Source organism: Poecile atricapillus, chromosome 22 (genome assembly GCF_030490865.1).
Source record: "Poecile atricapillus isolate bPoeAtr1 chromosome 22, bPoeAtr1.hap1, whole genome shotgun sequence".
NCBI lineage: Eukaryota > Metazoa > Chordata > Aves > Passeriformes > Paridae > Poecile > Poecile atricapillus.
In genome coordinates, this window is record NC_081270.1 from 1,321,943 (window position 1) to 1,339,207 (window position 17,265).

Consider the following 17,265-nt stretch of genomic DNA (forward strand, 5'->3'; position numbering starts at 1 on the left):
CCACACAGGTGCTGGTCCCTCTGTCCCAGGTGTTTCCCGTCCCCTTGTGCTCCTGGGGGACAGGTGAGGCTGAGACAGCCCTGCTGGCTCTGTGTTGGGTCCATCCTTAGGGTATTTCTCACTCACACTCAGAAGCAGCATCTGAAGGAGGGAAGAGCCTTTGTGGGAGCCCTGCATGTCCAAGCCAGCCTTTGCAATCTGCTGTGCTGCTCATGTCCCTCTTTAATTAAAGCTGATTTTTCTTGTGCTGTTGACTTTGCAAAAACAAACTGGAGCAAAAGATAAAAACAACATAATGCAAACCACAGATCCCACGTGGACAATTTAGCCAGGTTATTTTTTTGTTCTTTGCAAATGCTGATCTCTGTAGAAGTGGTAACTTGGCCCCTGCAAATTCAGCTACTTTTTCCTCCTTTCTCCCTAGAGAAATATCCAGTGAAGGAATCTGGCAAAAAAATATTTATTTGCATGAGCTCTCAGAGGTTTTTATAAAACTGAATTCTAGAATGGTCACCTGTGGCAGCTGAATGTTGCTGCAGAGCAGGTTTCTGAAACAATGTGAGCATGTCTTCCTCGGGCCTCACAAATGAGAGAAATGAGTCTTCACGATATATATGGACCATACCCATTTTCTGGTCAGATGAGTCATGGAAAGGTTTGGGAAAAGACACCATAAAAGACAGTATTTAATGAGTGGAGGACTCTTGGCAGGTAGGAGTCACATCCAGGACAAGATTTGATTGTTGTTTTACACATCTCAGGTTTTTAAAGTCAGAGTGTGCAAATTTTAGGACATTAAATCAAGCCCAGCTTCATGGTAAGCACAAATAACTTTGCTGTTTATTAATATTAATGCAGTAGTGTGCTTTCCCAAGCAGCGAGGCACCCTTGGGTAGCTCAGGAGTGTGGCTAAGATGTGGAAAGATTGAAGTGATTGGTCCTGTTGCCTGTTCTGTTACTGTGGGTGACTTTGCTGCGTCTTTCCTGTTTCTGCATCCTGCTGCAATTCCATTTCACCATTTGTTAGCTCTTTAAATATTTGTCCCGTGTCCTTACCTGTGGCAATGTCAGCAGAAGGAACGTTCTCTGCAGAGCTGCTGCTTGTGAACCCTCCTGTGGCTGGGAGGCTGAGCTCCCTGCCCAGGGAATGTGTGCTTGGGAGAGAAATTACCGATAAATTGATGGGCTGGCCTTGGGAAACAGCTCGGTGTGGTGCCAGTGGAGTTGTATTTCACTTTGCCTGAGGTCCTGGTTTTGCTGGAACAGACTATTAGTCAAATCTGGAGGATGGAGATTTCTCTGGCCTTGCAGCTTGTTGGGATGAACCCCAGTTACAAAGTCTGGGCAGTTACAAGGAATCTGCTGTTCTTGTCCTGGTAATGTGGCTGAATTGAAGCTGGCAAAATACCCTTGGTGGGTTTTTCCTTCAAGTTGGATTGTTACAGTGTCATCCAGCTGTCACTTTTATCCTTCTCTCTAGCTCATTCCTTCACAGCTTAACGCTCTTAATGGAGTGGCAAATAAAATGGGTATCAGTAGCAGTGTTTTAAATAAAATGGGTATCAGTAGCAGTGTTTTAAATAAAATGGGTATCAGTAGCAGTGTTTTAAATAAAATGGACATCAGCAGCAGTGTTTGAAGAAGTGCCAGAGGACACTCAGCAGCTCAGGAGTAAAGGAACACACTGTGATGTCAGCACTCTGCTTTCACATTCCTTCGCTGCTGATTCTGTGATTCCAGACTACAACATTCAGTGGATTGCAGAAACAAATTCTCCTTTTTCCTTCAGTGTTATTTAAAGCCAAGCTCTTTGGCTTCACTGATTTCTTCTGGAGACAGTACCCGGGGCCAGAAACTGTTGGGAGGTGTTGTGACAGAAATGCCTTCATCTAAATGTAAATGTTGCTGCCCTGCCTCGGGCTGCCTTTGAGAGGCTTTTTTTGAGCTGGGAAGCAGCTACAAAGTAATGGTCCCAATCAATTTATTCATGTCAATAAAAGGTCTTTTATATGCTTATTTCAAATGTATTGTTCTGGGCTGATAGGACGGCGTTTGCTTTTCAAGCAGGCGTGTCAGATGGAGTGAGAAATAGGGAGTGTAAAGGAGAAGGAAAAGGAATCCTGTAGGCCTGGTTGGGAGGAGTTACAAACCTGAGGGTGGGAAGAACGAAGGTGCCTCAATAGGACAGAAATAGGAAAACTATTAGGATAGAACTCCCGGTGCTCCTCCCTGAGCCTGGGACAGGCTCAGATTGGCTTGGGGTGGAGTAAATGAGTTAAACACAAAGTCCCTGACACAAATAGAGATCCTCTGAGTTCCCCGAGTGCAGAAATACTCGCTTGTACATCTTGGACATTCTCTAACTCCACCCCTCCTGTCTGCTGAAAAGGGAAAGCGGGTAAGAGGGGCCACACCAAACTTCAAAACAACTTTTTTCTGTGTATTTTGCATTCGACATTCAGGTGTGAATACTGTATGTGCATCTCCTGCCAGCACCACCCATAAGCAGGGCTTTTATGTGCGTGTATCAAAATTCCCTTTTGATTTGAGCTTCAGTTTGGGTAACCTGAGTGTGTTCTGGCAGCCAGAGGCTAATGGGCCCGGGCAGGTGTTGATGGCAATTCTGACTGCTCTGCCCATGGAGCTCAGTTGTGTAACCCTGCCTGCAACTCCAGGCTTTTATTTCTCTCCAGCAGCAGTTTGGCATTGGTGACAAATTACTTAATGGCCCATTGAGGGATAAATCTGTTCCCCAGGGCTGGGCGATGCCTCTGCCAATCTGTCCAGGTGCAGTTCGGTTCTGCCACCACTCCCAGGGCTGCTGGTGCTGTACCTTGGTTTCCCTGTGTACAGAACAGAGGTAGAGCTTCTTACTGGTTCCAAATTACAGTTTTGTTCTTTCAAAAGAGCTTTGAACAGAAGGATTCCCACTATTTATGCAATAGAGATGGAAGATAATTCAATAAAGGGTTTTGAGAGCCTTGAATCCTAATGGCTCCAGGATTTGTAATTGCAGTGCCATAATTTCAGTGTGATTTGAACCTTGGCTGCTGGGGTTATTTACACCTTCTGTTCTGTCCTGTAGTTCCGTGCTGTGCATCTGGCCCCTGGTGCTGTGGAGCCTTGGAGGAGGCAGTGAGACAATGCTGGAGCCCCTGCAGTGCAGTTCTCCACTGCTCCTGACCTGTGCCAGCCCTGGCTCTGCAGTGACCTGGCTGCAGCTGGATTTACCTGGAGTAACAGAGAGCAATGCTCACAGCACCCCCCCAGAGGTGAGATCTGTGAGACAAGAGCTGGTTTGTGTCCTCTGGGACACCACAGAGGAGCAGCTCAGCCTGCACTGTGACATTTGTAAAGCGAAGATCTGGACTCGTCCTTCTTCCATTATTGCTTGTTCTGTCCAAGCCTCTGTAATGGATCAGGTCTCTCACTCACAAAGACGTCTTTTATTGGCTGAGGAATGTTAAACAGGCATCTGGGCTCTGTCCTCAGAGCCCTGGCATGGGATTCCTCCTTTTTAATCAGCAGTCCAGCACACTGCCAGTGCAGGGCTGCTGCAGATTGCCCAGTGGATTTTCGCTGGTGCCAGCCCCAGCTCTGGCACTGCAGAACAGACACTCCGTGTCTGGCTGGGCCCCCAGGGCTCGTCTGCCTGATTTTTATTTACAAGAGTGCAAATAAGTAAACATGAGCTGTTGGCTGATGGCCCTGGCATGCATTCCTGTGCCCAGCTGGGCTGCAGGAGCTTGGCAAAGCTGCCTTTAGGAGGCCTCTGGCTACTGAGGGCCAGCCCTGGGCAGGGAGGGTCCCTGTCCACCCTGGGGGCAGGACAGTGGGTGACAGGGGATATTGTCCCCAGGGATGGAGCAGGCTTGAGCTGAAAAACTGTCCCGACTGCAGCTCTTGTTGTGATCAGAGAGTGGGCACTGACCATGGCACTGACCATGGCACTGACATGGCACTGACCTGGGCACTGACCATGGCACTGACCTGGCACTGACCATGGCACTGACCATGGCACTGATCTGGCACTGACCTGGGCACTGACCATGGCACTGATCTGGGCACTGACCATGGCACTGACCATGGCACTGACCATGGCACTGACCTGGCACTGACCTGGGCACTGACCATGGCACTGATCTGGCACTGATCTGGCACTGACCTGGCACTGACCTGGGCACTGATCTGGCACTGACCTGGCACTGACCATGGCACTGACCTGGGCACTGACCATGGCACTGACCTGGCACTGACCATGGCACTGACCTGGGCACTGACCATGGCACTGATCTGGCACTGACCTGGCACTGACCATGGCACTGACCTGGCACTGACCATGGCACTGACCTGGCACTGACCTGGGCACTGACCATGGCACTGATCTGGCACTGACCACGGCATTGACCATGGCACTGACCTGGGCACTGACCATGGCACTGACCATGAGGCATTGACCTGGCACTGACCATGGCACTGACCATGAGGCATTGACCTGGCACTGATCTGACACTGACCATGGCACTGACCTGGCACTGACCTGGGCACTGACCATGGCACTGATCTGGCACTGACCACGGCATTGACCATGGCACTGACCATGGCACTGACCTGGGCACTGACCATGGCACTGACCTGGCACTGACCATGGCACTGACCATGCCACTGACCTGGAACTGACCATGGCACTGACCATGAGGCACTGACCTGGCACTGACCATGGCACTGACCATGAGGCACTGACCATGGCACTGACCATGAGGCACTGACCATGGCACTGACCTGGGCACTGACCATGGCACTGACCTGGCACTGACCTGGCACTGACCATGAGGCACTGACCATGGCACTGACCTGGGCACTGACCATGGCACTGATCTGGCACTGACCATGGCACTGACCATGGCACTGACCTGGGCACTGACCTGGGCACTGACCATGAGGCACTGACCTGGCACTGACCTGGCACTGACCATGAGGCACTGAGGGTCTCCCTCCCAGCTCCAGGGGTGGCCGGTGCTGTCCCTGTGCCCTGCGAGGCTCTAGGTGCCATCACAAGATTTACCACGGGATGGCAGCAGATTCTCGGGAAACTGGAATCCAACCCTGGAGCATCTGCGTCCTGCTCAGGGAACTCACGGAAAGCACAGACTTCCACAAACACAGAAGTTTGGGCATCCCCATAGCGGGGGGAGACCCCAGTGGGATCCGGGGCACCTGCCTGGGCTTCTTTTGGTTTGCAAATATAAATTCCTGTGCCAAAACTTCCCATCTGCTTCCTCCTCTCTCCCCTCCTGGCTGGGCAGGCTTTACCTGGCCGTGCAGAGTGGTCCCAATTCTGTTTTACTTTGCTTGCTGCACGCTCGGGGCTGGCAGACCCGAACCTTTGCAGGGAGCTGCTCCGTGTGTGTGCACACTTCCATCCCGGGGGAATTGGGGCTGGGAATTCTTGTCCGGGCTGCTGGCAGCTGTGTGGCCGTGTGTGACACCAGTGCCCCCGTGTGTGACACCAGTGCCCTGTCCCTTCCTCCGAGGGACGCCTGGGACGCCTTCTGTGGACACAGGGATATCAACACGAGGCAGCGGCTGCCAGTGGTTGTTTCTTTTAGATGGCCTCTACTTTTGAACTTGTAAAATACACAAGCCATGCAATAATATTTAATAAAACCACCCCAGCTATCAGCAGCCCTCTTCTTCCACACCGCCCAGCAGCTGGGAGGCGGCACAAGGAGTTTTTGTCTGCATTTCTTGGCTCCCTTGGTTGGGCTGTGCCAGCCCCTGCCGGGGGCAGGTGCCAGATTGGCTGCCAGTGCCTGTCCTGGAGGTGTCATTTACCAGGCAGATGTGCTGAGGTGATGCATGGCCTTGTCAGACAGTGCTGGGCAGCCGGGGCTGGGCTCTGCTGCACTGCAAGAGCAGGATGGGAGCGTTCAGAGAGGGCTGTGGGGGCTTTGTGCTGCTCCAGAGCTGCTCCTGCAGGAGCTGCCCTGCCCCAAACACATCTCTGTGACACTGTGGGGACGTGACTTGGTCACAGACACCATGAACCTCCCTGCTGAGATGTTTCAGTCCCAATCCCAACCTGCACCTTGGCACACAAAGATCATTCTAAATCACCTCCTCCTTTGTGCTCAGCAGGCTTGGGTGGCTCAGCCAAGGTTTCTGGCAGCTTCAGGAGCTGCTCTGGGTGTTGGCAAAGTCCGTGGTGACTGAATGAATCCTGGCCAGGCTGAAATCAATCCAGAGCCCAAATCAAACCACCTGAACACTGCACAAATGGACATGGAATGGGGCATCATTGAGAGAGCCTCCTTTGACTTTCATGTTGTCCCCACAGCCAGGTGTTAAAGCTCTCCCAGAGCCCCTGCCTGAGTTGCCACCAGCTTCTCTACATAGCTGCTTCTGGTTAAATTTTATTTACTGCACTGGAAATGAGCCTACTTTAATACCCTCTGCATGTATCCATATATAAAAACATCCATGGAATGGCCTCCTTTGGGTTGCCTTGCCTGTATTGACACGTAGGGATGGCCAAGCTGTTCTTGTCCTTTTTAATGGCTGAGAAATGGCTGCTGTTAATTCCGTGTAATGACTGAGTTCACTGGGTGAAGTGCAGCTCTCTGTTCACTTGTCTGAGCTCTCCTGTACTGTAAATACTTTTTTCAGTATGAAAGTCCTTTCTGCCGTTCCTGATGTCCCTGCTCCAATGGCAATATTGATTTCTCATATGCAGTGAACAAGATTTACTGCTGATTTTCTGGAGACATTTCCTTGGACTGCACTCCACTGTTCTTGCTTCCAGAATTGCCCTTTCATGTAACTTTTCCTGCAAGGCCCCCAGCCGCTATTTAGCTCCCCCTTCTATATTCACAGCCTCACCTCATCTCCACCTTGGTACAAAGACACAAAAAAGAGAACCAACCATGAATTCCCCCAAAAAGGGAATCCAAAGTCTGCAATTTCAGCTGGGTAAACTTATTGCCAGTTTGAAAGGCAGAGAGATGACTTTGAGATCAACAATGTTTGACCCCGAGCCAGTAATCAGTGTTTGGAAACAGACCAGAGAGAGGGAAGAAGAACAATTCCCCTCAGGTCTCTTCCTTTGTATTGCTTTTTCCATGTCAATATATGGGCTTGGCCAGTCTGTTGTTATCCTGTGCTTCCAGTGAAATGCAGGAATAATTCTGCTGATACCTGGGCTTGTGGGTAAAATCCATCAGTTTGATGCTGTGGTCTCTGGGCAGTCCATATGGACATGGAATGCTGCCTGTGGATGGCAGAGCACATCCCTGGATCCCTGGATCTGTGTGCACACAGCCTCTGGAGAGACACCCAGGCTAATTAGCAGTGGCTGGGGAGGCAGCTCACTTGTCAGGGTGAGGGTGCAATAAATAAAATATTAGCAAGGGTAGGTGGGTGAGCCCAGAGACACAAACAGGGCTGTGCAGAAGGGTTTTTTAGGAAGAAACGCTGTGGGGTGCCCACAGTGAAGGCAAGGCTGTCAAAAATGCACACAATAATCCATTTGCTGCCTGCCCCGCTGGAATGCCTGGGATTATACAGTCCTGGACTTCTGGGAAATCAATCCCATGCACATGACTGTGCTTCTCTTTTCCCAATAGCAGGGAAGGATTTCAGCACATGGTGGGGAAGAGACGTGAGGAGCTTCCCTAACTGCCTTGTGTTCCAGCATTGGTTCCATTCATTAAATGAGCCCTTTAAAGGCACTGGTGGAGGCTGTTGATGGTTCAGTGCACAGCAGGTTTTTATGAGGAGGTTTAGCTGCCACTGCTGGCTCAGCCTTTCTCAGTGCTTCAGCTCCTCCTCTGCCACCTGAGAGTGGTATGAGGTTTGCACTAAGGGTTGTTGAATGTTCTGGGATCTTCAGTGGAAAAGATTCTGAGGGGGCTCAACATAATTTTGGGAAGCTATGGTGAAAACAGTTTGCTCTTGTGTCCTAAATGAGAGATGTGTTGGATTTTAGGCTGGTTACCAGAAGCTTAGGCAAGGATGAAGCAATGTTGAGAGGCTTTGAATTAAAAAACAAAAATCCCCCATTGCATAAAAAGGGGGTTTTGAGCCATTCTTCCTTTTTTCCAGCTGTGCAAAACAGGGAGCAACTGGAAGGGGAACTGCTCTCGGGGTAGAACAAGGTCAGACAAGTCCTTCTAGGGCAAAGGAGCGGTTAAAAAACCATTTTGGTGCTTAACGGGGAGGCAGTGAAGCGACTAAAAAGCGGGTGTGATATGTTGAGATAATCTAAGAAAAGAAAGGACCCTGGAGGCAGAAGAAGCCATGGTTAAAACCAGCAGCAGCCACTGGAAAGGCTTATCAGGAGCAGCAGGAAGTTGGAATAATCAATCCTGGAGGGAACAGGGTTCTTTGCTGAAGCAGGTAGAGCTATGAAATATTTCACATTTTGGTAATATGGACCTGGCTTATCCAGAGTCCAGCAGCTAGGTAAGACTTAAAATAACCCAGAAACAAAAAAAAACCAAAATCAAAATAACATTAAAAAAGCCAAAAAAAAGGAAAAAAAACCAACCCTTTCATTAAGGGTCATGTGCCACTTTTCACAAGAGGTCTCTGAATCCAAATGCTGGAAAGAAAAATACATTCTATAGTTCTGCTGGTTAATTGAACTGTTTTCATGTGTCCTTTTAAAATCCAATCACTGGTGACTCCTGAACTGAGAATGTAAAGCAGAACATATTATAAAAGCCTCGTGTGTTTGCAGCTGGAATTCACTTAGGACTCCTGAAGATTAGTGACTTAGAATTGCAAAGTTTTGGGTTACCCTTGCCCTCCTTCCACCAGTGCCCAGTTTGGTGCCAGGATTCCTCTCTGGGTGCTGAGGGCTCTGTGCTGCTCTGGAAATGTTTCCAGCAGCTCAGGTAGGTGAGCACAGCCCTCGTTCCTTTGCACGGCTCTCAGCCTTGTACACAGGTGACAATAGAAATATTTATGTGGGCACGGGCAAACAGCTCAATGTTTGTGTGTGCCCGTGCTCACAAACACAGGGAGGAGAGATAGAAAACTTCCAGAGCGAAGGAGCAGCAGACAGACGAGGGAGGGAGGATCTGACTGTGCAGTGCAGGGCTGGGGGAAGCGTTTCCAGGCCTGCCAAAGGAAAGGGAGAAGAGGAACCATCAGCTCTGGAGCACGGAAAGCAGCAGTGCGGGGCTGGGGGAAGCGTTTCTAGGCCTGCCAAAGGAAAGGGAGAAGAGGAACCCTCAGCTCTGGAGCATGGAAAGCAGCAGTGCGGGGCTGGGGGAAGCGTTTCCAGGCCTGCCAAAGGAAAGGGAGAAGAGGAACCCTCAGCTCTGAAGCACGGGAAGCAGCAGCAGCGGCACACGGCAGCTTTGAGCCAGGCTCTGACAGGGGCATGACAGAAACGGGACAGAAGTTCAGCATTACCTCTGGCTGAGCACGGGATAATGAGGGCACAGACAACCGCGGCCGGGCTCATTAGCCATTCTGCTGCCCAATTAGGCTGGGAGCTAATTGCTCATTAATGAGACCATACCTGCTGAGGCAGCTGGGCTTCCCTGGCACTCGCGGCTGGAGCCGCAGCAGACGCTGGGGGGAACAGAAGCAGGGATGGAAGCCAAGGAAATGGAAAAGCTCGTCTGCCGCTGGGGAAGGGCTTTGCTGCTGTGCCGCCACTCCCTGGGGACAGCGCTTTGGTTCCTGGCACCGCCGCTGCCTCGGAGGCGCTGGCAATTAGCCCTTAAGGCTTCCTCTGCCTCGCATCCTGCAGCCTGCCACGACTGGGAGGGCACAGGGCGATCCTGGCCCGTCCTCTCTCCCGGGCATCCTCTGCAGAGCAGCCAAGGCCTCCCGAGGGGGGAAGGTGAGGATCTGAAGGGGCAGCCACAGGCAAGGGCCAGCACTGGGATGCTGGAGGCAGCGAACTGCAATGGTCCGGGCAAATCCAGCTCCGCAGGACCCGGGCTGTGTCAGCAGCCCCGGGAACGGCCCTGGAAGAGGGGAGCTGGAAGCAGAAATGTGCTTAAGGCCGAAGCTCAGCTGTCCTCTGACATAAACGTGGTTTGTTTAGCAGTGAAAGCACAGGGCCTGCGTTGAGAATGAACTTTTGTGTACATCCCAAATTATCCACAGCACAGGTGGGTCTGTCAGGCACCGTGTGCACCCTCGTGTCCCCTCAGCAGAACTCCTGCTCCCAACTGCCCCAAGCTGTGCTTGAGAGAGCTGCGGTGGGGGTAAAGCTGAACACCCCATTTCAGTCTGACTCCTTGTCTCAAAGGGAAGCAGAGAAGCACTGGCTGCACACTCCTGGGGCTGCTGGAGCAGAGCCACGCGGATTTTCTGTGAAGAGGTGGCTGCAGGAGGAGGGAAGGCACAGGGAAGGAATGCATTTCTCATTATGTGCTGCAGCCTGAGAAGAGAAATTCTCTCTCCCTCCCCAGGCCCTCTACCCCCTGCAGCTCGCTGATTATTTTTGGCTGAGGTGGAAAGCACAGGCCCAGCGTTTTTCCCAACAGGGAGTGACCCAGGCAGGAGGGAAGTGAAGCCCGGGCTGTTCCCTTTGTGCTCTCTCCATCAATAGCCACGCTTTTGCTTGTCTGGAGCTCCTTTCCTCTGAGCACACCAAAGAGCTTTAAGAGCTGTTCTGTCTCCCCAGGTCACCCTGACCTCAGCTGAGCAGGAGGGTGAAACTGAGGCACAGCTCACAGGGGCTGGGACTTTCCATCGGTTTTGTGTGGGCTTTTATCCTCAGGCTCTTCTCGTGCTGCTGAGGGCCCTCGTTCCCTGCTCTGCCTCCTGCACGGTGCTGTTGGTAATTCCTGTGGCTACAGCTTTTGAATGGGAAGGTTCCTCTGGGCTGTGCCTTCAATAAAATAATCCTTGAAATAAATAAAATACTCCTGCTCCGCCAGGCAGAGGGTTTGGCTTTTGAGGAATAGCTGTGTATGTGGGAGTCAATCTGGCTACAGAACACGCCCAGGAGTTGCATTTGGAAAGCTGAACGGAGAAGAAAATTGAGTGGAAGGGGGATCAAGGGCACCCCAGTGAGCCTGTGAGGGGTGTCCACTGCCAGCCACAGCACCTGTGGCAGGGGGAAAGCCCAGCTGGGTTTCCCAGGTTCTCCCTTCTGCCACAACCCAAAGTCCTGGTGCTGGAGCAGCCTGCCTTGTTTTCCCAGCTAATGGAAAGCACATGAGGAGCACAGTCAGTCACGGCCACAGCTGCTGGGAGTGATTCATTTGGGACACAAACAGGAATCGAATGCTGGCTGCTCCCTGGGCAGAGCTGTCCCTGCTCCAGCCATTCCAGGGGGTGACTGAAACTCTGAGCCCTGCTCCAGCCCCAGCAGTGACTCACTTCCTCCAGCCTTGGCAGAAGGGATGTGCAATGATGCTTTGGGGCATTAAACCTCCCAGAACTCTTCTTCCCTCTCCCCTGCCCCTTTTGAATGTGCCTTGCTCTGCTCTGAGGGCAGAGACCATCCCTGGCTGATATGCAGGGCCAGGAGGGGAGGCTGCACCAAGGTCTCCAGCCAGAAGTAAACTGTGTTTTAACATAATTGAGGCAGCAACAATGGGAACTGCACTGGAAAGGCAGGAATAAATGTCCTGGCTGGGATCACTGAGTGTGTGCAGCTAAAGGGGCAGGGGAGATGGCAGCTCTTGGGTTTTGGGGTTTGTCTGCTGTTTGTTCACACCTCTTGGCAGCCCCTGTTGATTTTCTGTAACCTTCCAGGACCAATGCACAGCCTGTGGATGGTGCAGGCTGTCTGTGATGGCCTGGATTGGGTTTTGCCTGTCCTTACTGCTTGTCTAACAGATTTAGTGCCTGTTCCAAAGTCTGATACGCTTTGAAGCAGCGAAGTCTAGAACAGCAAGGCTGGAGCGTCTCGGGGCACTGAGAGTCCTGGCTTAGTATGAAGGGCAGCCTGATTTTCCCCACCCTGACACACCAGATCCCAGATCCCAGGGGTGGAAGGTGCCTGTCCCCTTGCAGATCTGCTGGCTGCTCTGTGTTGGTCCCTCCACGTGCCAGCAGCTGGGAATTACTGGAGCAGAAGAGACAGGCAGAGGTGCCACAGCTCTGGCATCAGCAGCCAGAAAGGAGCTGAGGAGTGGGAGCATCTTCCTCCCTGACCTCTCTGGGGGCCTGGCAGTAAAACATTTGGAAAGACCCCTGTCTCCAGCCACTTTGGGAAGCAGGAGGGCTCTGTTTTTGGAAGGCTGGGGAGGGATGGTGGCACCTGCTCCCCCCGGAGCCGCTCCAGGGCCATGTGTCACCCGCAGGAATCTGAACTGCGGCAGGGGGAGCCTGGCAGGCGCCACCACGGCCCCAAAGTGGGGACAGGCTCTGAAATTGGAGCCTCTGTCCCCTTGCTCCCGCAGCCTGTCCCGGCTGCCTCAGCAGTCAGAGCTGTGTCCTGGGAGGAATTGGAGGAATTGTTGGGTGGTCACTGAGGTTCCCCCCCTTGTATCTGCCACCCGTCATCCTCCTCCTCCTCCTTCCACCAGCCTCCTGCCCTGGCAGTGCCCCTGGAATGGGGCCTGGCAGGTGGGATGTTGTCACCAGGGCTGGCACAGTGTGGCACAGCTGAAAAGCACTCGTGTCTTCCTTCCTTCCCTGAACCCCTCACATTCCTTCTATGGCCTCAGGGCTGCCTGGATACCGACTCAGCTGTCAGACAGTCCTAATTCCAAATCTGCCCGGCTGGAGCGGAGCGTGGCTGGGCAGCTCCATCTGCATCCTCTCTCTCTGGGACTGGCAGGGGAGGGAGGGTGCCAGAAATGCTGCACAAATGTCCCCACACTCAGAAGCGTCTGAGCCTCGAGGTGGAGACAGAAATAATCCCCCAGCTGCAGGGGGCATGGGGAGTTTGCTGGACAGGGGCTCTGCAGAGGGGCAGGGCAGATGGACTGGATCCCAAAGCATCTCCAGGGCTCTGGCCATCAATCCCTCCTGAGCTCCCCCTGGACCCCGACAGCGACGGGGAAAGCTAAAGAGGTTCTGTTGGCTGTGCATCTCCAGGGGAGACTGTGCAAGCCCTGCACCGCTCCATGCAAAGCACTGCTTGTGTCCAGAGGCTGAGACATCCCAAGGTGTTCCCTGACTCCTCAGGGAATGGGCACCTCCAGCACAGGAGCTCTTTGCCTCCCCTGGTGCCTGGAGCTGTCTGGGCCATAACGGTGCTGCTTGGAAAGCATGTGGAACAGGGCCTCTCCCAGGTGCCTTAATGACAGGGCTCATTTTAGAATTCTCCATCCCTCTCTGTGTCCTGGAGGATTTTGGAGTGGCAAAGGATCAGACCCCTGGTATTTCACCCAGTTCAGGAGCTGAATGTGGACAGGGGCTAAAGGCAGCTGAGAGCAGAGTGGGGACAGACACCCTGAGGGCTGGGCAAAGAGGAGAAGTGTGCTTTTGTGTGCATTTGCAGCCTCGTGAGTTCTTGGGAGATTTAATTTTCAAAGCGTTGGGATAGGCCTTGGCTGAGGTCCAAGGGCTGGGGCTGCCAAAAGCAGCTGTGCTGGGCCAGCCCAGCAGGAGCAGCTCGCTTGATCCGTGCCAGAAGGAAAGGAAGGGAAGCAAAGCACAGGGGAGAAGGGGAGGGGACCCTGCAGCACAGCCTCACCTCCAGCTGACACTAACCAAGCACATGAGGATGAGAAGTGCACAGTCCTGTCCTGCCAAAGTCCTGCCCAGCACAGAGGGGAAAGAGCTTCCAGGGATTTTTCTCCTGGAAAACAAGAGACAGGGCTGCTCTTAGTGATGAGGGGACCAAGAGGCTCAACAGGGTGGCTGTGGCCAGATAACACGTGAAGAAGCCCTGGATAAACTTGTGTCCTTGGTCAGCTGCTGGGCTTTGCCAGAGACCTCAGTCCTGACCCGTAACATCTTCTGCTGCTCCAGCCCAGCCTCTGACAAACATCATGTGCTTCCAGCCTGATCTGCTGCCCTGGCTCCCTCAGCCAGAGCCAGCTCAGCCCTGATCCCTGCTTTCTGCTGTTCCCACCCTGGGCTCCTCCCTTCTCTCCTGACAGATCTGTATTTCTTTGCTGGGAATCCACTCAGGTTTCTGTGACTCCAGCCTCCTGTCTCTCACCCCAGCTGCTGCACTCCTTCTGTTCCTCTGGTTCTCAGTCCAGGGCACACCTCAAACACAGCAAAGGGGACGCAGCCCCAGGGGTGTCTGCACCAGGCCTGTCCTGCTTTGGGCCCTCAGAGAGGAGGTGACAGGCTGGGGGAGGCTCCTGGAGGTGCCAAAACCGGGCATGTTTGAAGGTGAGGAGAGCTCTGCCGGAGGACTCCAAGATGTGGGATTCTGCACTTGGTTTGTGGGGTTGTAGGGTCAGTAAGGAGGACGTACAAGGCAGGAGAGATCATGGTCCTCTCTAGAACCAAACCTCACTCTGACATTTCCTGGTATTTACATTGTGATCCAGGTGCTGTTATCCACTGCCTGACCACTTCCATTCTGGCAAGCTTTGAGGGGCAGTTCTGTGTTCTCTGGCTGCTGTCTCACCTGAGCATTCCCTCCCTGTGTGCTCCAGTCTGTCTGGGTTTGCCTTTCCCATTGCCAAATTCCTTGGCTGGACTATGCCAGCCCTGCTGGGCTGCTCTGAGGATGGACTTTGTCTGTTTGGCTTTACTTTATTCTATTTGCAGTCCTAAAAGCAAGGCAGGGATTAGGGAAGGAGAAGGTGGCTATTTTAGCTGTTGCTGGTCACAAGCCAGGGAGCTGGGAAGGCAGGGGATGTGTGGGGTGCGTGTGGGGAAGCTGGGGTTTGCCAGCTCTGAAATCCTCTCCTGTTTCTGTAGGCATGAACACAAACCCCAAACCAGAGGTGGGTTTGGTTTTGACCTTGTAAAATGAAAACACGAGGGCTGAGCTGCTGCCAAAGGCAGTCCCAGCCGCCTGTGCTCCAGCCTAGCTCTGGTCCCTGGTGCTGCCACCGCTGCTGGCTCTCCTGGCAGGCAGAGGCAGCAGGAAGCAGGAGGCCTGTCCCTCCCAGATGGGCTTTAGCACATTCCTGCAGCAGCCGGGGCCGGGGGCGTCTCAGATGCTCCCAAACCTCTGCTCTGTAATCACAACTTCCTCTGTAACTTTATTGTGCAAACCTTCCCTGGAACAGGCTCTGGAACCACGTTTTGGGCTCTCCAGCACAGTTAAAAGCAGGAGCTTCCCCAGGCAGGGAGTAGAGCTGCTGGATTTGTTGGAAGGCAGAGCAGCCAGATGGTGACAAGGAAGGGGAGGGGAGGAGAAGGGGAATTCGTGAGGGAGCAGCTCCATATTCCCATTTCCATTTGGGGCCCTGCTGCCATGAGAGTGCCCTGGCAGAGGCTGGCTGTGACAAGCTGCAAAGGCTGAGAGCTGGGGAAAACAGGGAGCAGGGATGTGGGAAATGAGGGCAGGCAGAGAGACGTGGCCATGGCAGCACGTACTGGAATGAAACTTGATATATGTTCTTGTCTCTTCCAAATAAAAACTGGGGCTAATGGTGTGGGCTTGAGAAGTTTCCTGATGCTGTTGGGTGGACATATCAGAGTTTAAGGTGTGAATTTGACTCCTCCCAAATCTTGCATCTTCTGTCAGGGCTTCCACCAGAATTGGCCCAGACTGTGGTTTTATCAGTGCTACACCAGGAAAATGTTTTTGAATGTTTTGAAGCCACCCATCCCTAAACTGAATTTAGGGAGAAAATTCTTATGGATGGGAGACATGAATGTGATCCTGTGTCTACTTCAGAAATGTATTTTGGTGTTTTGCTCTAGAAATTGTATTTTAGGGTCTATGAATGGGGAGTGTGAGATCAGGACCCTTTTTTTCCATCTCTGGCTTAAGCCCTTGGTGTTTGTCTTTGAGGGGGATGGAATTTCCTACTGGGCATGTAAACAGCATGTTTAAGCTGAAGTCAAGCCCTCCATGTAGTGATGGGAATTAATCTGTTTGGGATGTTTGTTTCCTACACACAATTCCCCTTTTAAAAGGGGCTGCAACTTTGGGGAGGTCTCAGTTCTGCACGATGGGGAAGATCAGCTATAAATAAATCTGTGACACAGCTACTGTGGATAGCTAGAATGGCTCTGAGTTTCCTGCAGGCTGCAGCAAGTGGTGGTTTAAAACAAAATCAGGGGAAAGGGAAACAGTCTTCCAAAATATGGAACACCTCATAAAGCTGGGGAGGTAGGAAACAAGCTGAGCAGCCCCAGCCATGGTTCAAACTCTCAGGAGGCAAACTGTACAGTACATAGAGCCCAGGGAATCAGCTCAGGATGCCAACTAATGAGCTTTTTAATTAGCTGCAATTGCAGGCAAGGTTTAAAACCCGAAGAAGTAAGTAAATTAAAGATTTAAAAGACTGAACAGAATCGATGAGGGGTCAGCACTTAAAATATTAAAATGCCAAAGCAGTTGACTTTACAGGAAGTTTGCAGGGCTGCAGCAGAGCCCCTTTAAGGAAGCAGCAGGCTCTGGGATTCTGGAGCCCCGTGGCTGGAACCTGCCATCTGCAGAGATCCATAAATCACCCTGCAGGGGCAGCCTGCAGTCCAGCAGCCTCTCCCCGTGTGCTGGCCTGGAACCTGCAGGGTGTTTTCTGCAGCTCCTCTGGGCTGCACCCAGGTGTTTCCCCAGGCACATCCCAGCCTGGCAGCCTGCCCTGCTCTGTGTGCAGCGGGGATGTTCTGTGCAGGTTGCAGCACCGACTTTTCTGACAGTGTCAAACCAAGAGGTGTTTGTTGATGTCCAGGGGTAGTGGGGCATTGCTGGCTCCAAACTGCTCCCTTTGCCACTTTCTCCGTGTCACCTCCGTGTCAGAAGCAATTCCAAGTCCCCAGGATGTCCTTTTCTTTGCCAGCAGGCAGAGCAAAAGTAGAAGCTGCTCTTCATTAATGCTGAAGCTGCTGGCTGCCCCCAGGGGTGGAGAATGCTGAGCAACCTCAGTCCCACCAGTACCAGGTGCTTTGGAGAGCCAGGCAAGCCCAGGCTCCTTCTCTAAGTGCCACTGTCACAGGGACAATAATCACCTCAGGTGTTTGGGAGAGGGGGAGGTGAATGTGGCTGGAATCACCACTTCATTTCTGTGTGAAGATCTCAAACAGCCTTGCAAGTATCAGCTGATAAAGTCTTAGCTTGCACTTCCAGGAGGATCAATCTTCCTGGGGGAAGCCTGAGGCACAAAGAGGTCAGGTGAGAGCTGCAGAGGAAGGGCAGTGGCAGAACTCTGGGGTGCTCCTGTCCTGCTCTCAGTCCAGTATTCCAGAGGCTGAACAAGGCAGGTG

General features: G+C 52.5%; 1 long non-coding RNA gene across 3 annotated transcripts in view; it reads left to right on the forward strand.

Annotated features, from left to right (window-relative positions):
- LOC131587292 (uncharacterized) overlaps positions 1 to 17,265 on the forward strand; it is a 54,894-nt gene that overhangs the window by 277 nt on the left and 37,352 nt on the right. For all 3 annotated transcript variants that reach the window (XR_009279334.1, XR_009279335.1, XR_009279336.1), the window contains exon 2: positions 3,086 to 3,272. This is a non-coding gene — a long non-coding RNA (uncharacterized LOC131587292). The remainder of the gene's footprint in view (positions 1 to 3,085; positions 3,273 to 17,265) is intronic.